We start from the raw sequence: 4,690 nt of genomic DNA on the forward strand, positions 1-4,690 counted from the left end.
AAGCATAAAAGTCTATTTCTGCATTGGACAGAGGGGAAAAAAGTAGTCACGACGAAGTTATTCTAAACCATTAACTCTTTTTGATGATATTTCAAAGGTCTGCTTTTTGCTATGCTGCTGAAAATCGCCCGTTATCGCATATGCTGAGTTCTTGTTAGCAATGCACTCAGACAAAGAACTGTGAATATGCTACGTTTCGCTCTGACAATGCAACGTCTCGTTTCTCGAACGGCAATGCTTGTTGTAGGCTGCGCTTGTGAAATCATTTTTTTTTCAGTACGCTGAGGGAACATACCCAGAAAGTTCGGACAAAATCATTTTTGAGCGGGAAACCGTTTATGAATGCAATTTTTTCACATATTGTAAGATTTCTCAACAACAATCAATATATCCGCAGGTCACATGACGCAAGTCGTATTTTTTTTCTATTCGCATTTTTTTGCTACCGTCAAAAGCGTTTCATTGGTTTCTATGCCAGTCTTAATTTTTTGATGCGATCATTGGAAACACTTTGAAAGAAATATTTTGCTACATATCAAAATTATTGACCATTACATTCAATATTTCGATAACAATGTCTTACAATTTTACAATTTTCGAAATTTTTGCCCTAGAAAGCTGGACATGTTTCAGTAGGTGGCACATTTTGCCGTAGGCACTCTGCCGCCTTTTGTCGTCCTCCGCTAGCAGCGGAGCCTTCAGTAACAATAAAAGGGATTAACCGAGAAGGATCATCTGCATAGAACACCGTGACAGTCTTCGAACCTCCTCAATAAAATAAAGGTCGGGAGAAATACATGTCACGGTGGCCACTAAGATGGTACAGCACAATTGGAAGGGGGTCCTGTGACTGGTCTGTCCAGCGTAGTTTCGAAAACTGTGTTTTGCTAGTCTTCTGTTATCAGTTTGTTATAATAAGCTTTCGTGCGTTAAAATGCGGCATTTTTTCATAGTGTTTGACTTCTAAATACACATTTTTGGGACTAGAGACACCGAATTCAAATTCTTGACTGAGTGCCGCTATCTCCCTTTTTTCAAACAAGTGACTGAGATATAAAAATAATTTTGTACGCTCTGGTACCAACACAGTTTTAAACGTCCGATTTTCACAAACGTCCCGAAGTAAAACATGACCTAAGATGAACGAAGTTCTGGAACACAATGGTTTATGTGCACCCCATGAAGTTCTTAAACCTCTCCACCCCCGCCGACGAGACGTGCCAATCTACAACCTTCGTCGACCTTTAGTGTTAAAAAAATTGTCAATATGAAAGCAATCATAGTGAGTAATCGAACTGCTTTAAGAAAATTGTCTGTTGTCTGTTGTTGCCAGGAAGAAAGAGAAGGAAAGTGCAAAGGCCTGCTCACTGGCTCAAGCCGAGCCACAATCGCTACCACGTGCAGATAGAAGGAGAGTTGGAAGATGGGATAGAAAGACAAGATAGTAACGACGCGCGGTATAAAGACCCAGGCCGATCCCGGAGGCAGTGCAATACCGGGCCAACCGGTGGCGGAAGTGAAGCAACCTTCAAACTCTCCGCCACATTTCCAAAAATAAGTTCAATTGGGACCCGTATCAGATATTTTACAGAAAATTGCCGAACCGGATTTCTCTTTTCCTTTAGTGTTTCCGTCGATCACATGACACTGGCGGTATCCGAAACGAGTGGCGGCTATTGATTGTTTTTGTTCTGCTTTTTAATCAATTATCTTTCTGCCATAATATATTTACCCTCCTAATAATGCATTTAGTCAACACCACAAATTCAAAAATAGGGACATTCTCTTGTGCTACAATGTTTCGAGCGCTGCTGGCTTCCTTTGTGTGTATTTTGTTCAGTTAAGGCAATTCTTCTCCAGTGTGCCTTTGGGAACCAAATAATTCTTATGGCGCAAAGACAAGGGCGAGAGCACCGTTTTTATGGTGTCTCCTTGCCTTATTTCCTTCAGAAAGGCGGCTTCAGTGTGTTGCAGACAATTGTCTCGCATACCTTTATCGTTTAAATCCGCTAGCTGAATTGAAGGAGCTCCCTTTCCTCATTATGCACCTGGCGATAGGGCAGCTTTTATAGCATGATGATGAATCTTTTTGTCTATTCTGTTTTTTCTCTAGCCGGTAGTCACGTTGATCAACATCTGAGGAATTGAGCCGTTGTTGCAGTTATGCCATGTACTTTTCTATTTTAATTGCTTCAGTTTGGAAAAATAACGGGATACGCCCCGCAGTCTGCACTATAGCTTGGGATGGCTTAGGAAAAATCTAAGTTTGTCAGTATCGACTGGAGGTCGTGCTATTGAGTAACAGGCATGCACACATACCATCAAACAACGGAGCTTTTAATAGAGAGAAAGGGAGAAACAGTTAAATGCAGGTATCACGATAATTGGCAGTTTTGACCAATCATGATAAAGTTAAACTTTCTGTCAAAAATCTCTGACGATAGTCTGTTCCACCATTCACTTTCTAGCGGCTATCAAGGCGTTCTTTTTTATTTTTTGTATCCCTTGTCTTAATCAAGTTTCTGTGCCAAAAAAATCCACTTTGATTTTTGGTTCTCTAGGCAATGATTTGTCTTGATGCTGGAAAATTCAACGTCACCGCGGTGGCTCAGTGGTTATGGCGCTCGACTGCAGGCCCGAAAAACGCGGGTTCGATCTCAGTCGCGGCGGTTGCATTTCGATGGAGGCGAAATACTAGAGGCTCATGTATTGGGTAATGTCATTGCATGTTAAAGAGTCCCAGGTGGTCGATCTTTCCGGAGCCCTTCACCTCGGCGTTCCTCATAGCCTGAGCGGCTTTGGGAGGTTAAACCCTCCTAAGCCATGATCCAAACAAAAGTCAGCACTTCCACAAGAAGCCATACTGCGAAGTTTTACTACGAAGGAAACAGCATTAGTTCATTCGCATCACCCCTAATCAGGCTGCCTGAGCGTTCTCTCTAAAGCTAAAGGATTAAAAGTTTGGGAGAAGGTTACAACTAACTCTAGGAGCATAAAGAAAGCTTAGTATTTGAGGTACGTTTAAAGAAATAATGGCGAACTTTCATGGCACCGACGAGACCCACGCAGAGTAAAGTTAGAAAACCGATCGTGCCGCGGTGGCTCAGTGGTTAGGGCGCTCGACTACTGATCCGGAGTTCCCGGGTTCGAACCCGACCACGGCGGCTGCGTTTTTATGGAGGAAAAACGCTAAGGCGCTCTTGTGCTGTGCGATGTCAGTGCACGTTAAAGATCCCCAGGTGGTCGAAATTATTCCGGAGCCCTCCACTACGGCACCTTCTTCTTCCTTTCGTCTTTCACTCCCTCCTTTATTCCTTCCCTTACGGCGCGGTTCAGGTGTCCAACGATTTATGAGACAGATACTGCGCCATTTCCTTTTCCCAAAAAACCAATTATTATTATGAGGGAAAAAGATCCGTGCCCCGTATGATCCGCTGTGTATTATAATTTTCTTTCAGGAAGTATTGGTTTATTAATAAAGTATTATAGCTTTCTGGAACGGTTTGCGTAAAACAATTACCCATGCCTCTCCTAACTCGCTCCGCAACTGACAACCTGCATTAAAGTTCTCGAACAACTATAACCACTAATGTTGGTTTTTCGCGGGAGCTGCTTTTAAAAGCATTAATCGCATTAAAACATTATTGATAAAGCAGCAAGTTTAACTCCACAGCACGCAGTGCGCGACTGTTAGAACGCTGCTACTGAAAGTTTTTCAGGAACTTCAGGAAAGCCATAAAGTTCCACGAATGAGTTGCAAACACGCTCTCTCTAAAGCTGTAATGAAATTTCTTGCATGGAAAGCAAAACCTATAATCTAATATCTCAAAACAGACTTTTCTTTTCCGCGTGCACAGCTGCGTATAAGCTTCGTAAAGAGCAGGAAGGAATGAACACTGTTCGTCCGTTGTAGCCCGCGTGTGTAGCAGAGCCAAGATAAGCCTCTAAGTTGTAAAAACAACCTAAATTATGAAATGTTTCTTCTGATTTATGCAAAAGACTGAAACCAATAGAGTAAGGCCATCGCCACTGTAAAGCACTGGTCATCAATCAAGGTAGTTGCCGGATTTTCAATATTACTCGCTCTGCGGAAAAATTTCAGTCATTGAGTCAGCTTACAAGTACAACGAAACGGCGTACAATATATTACGTTATTCTAAATAAGGTTTTTTTTTGAGCACGCAAGCATCTAGGATTTCCCCCCTCCCCCATCTCCGGATCACAGGGCGCGCCATTTACTCAGTCGTCATTTGAGTACCATGTTGCAGTTTTTATCTTGACGCCCAGACTGAGGGATTGCCTTGTATACCGTAACGGTCTGCCATACTCGTCGTTATCTTTTTTTGTTTTTGCCCAATGGAAAAAATGCATTTCAGTTTGAAGAAGAAATGGAAACCAAACGTAAGACATCAGTACAGAGAGGAGGTTTTTAAAGACAGTTGACCAGAAGATAAAATGAGTCTACCAAATCAGTGATTCCTCAATCCAAGCTAGTACACGCTTTCAGGAGTGTGGTGTGCGAACATTCAATCCCCTTCCAATTATTTCTGCACTGGTTACAGTACGTGCGCATCAATAATATTAAGCTTGTTCAGGCACATGCGGCATTTCTCGTTGAGCCAATTCTTTCCCGCCGTATTGGTGTCCGGGAAATAGTAGACTACGGGTTTTTCCAAAGTGCAAGTGATGT

General features: G+C 42.4%; 1 pseudogene; it reads right to left on the minus strand.

The window, feature by feature from the left end:
• Window positions 1–1,462: 1,462 nt before the first annotated feature.
• Window positions 1,463–1,584, minus strand: LOC144102835 (U2 spliceosomal RNA; annotated as a pseudogene).
• Window positions 1,585–4,690: the final 3,106 nt, after the last annotated feature.

Source organism: Amblyomma americanum, chromosome 8 (genome assembly GCF_052857255.1).
Source record: "Amblyomma americanum isolate KBUSLIRL-KWMA chromosome 8, ASM5285725v1, whole genome shotgun sequence".
In the NCBI taxonomy this organism is placed as follows: Eukaryota; Metazoa; Arthropoda; class Arachnida; order Ixodida; family Ixodidae; genus Amblyomma; species Amblyomma americanum.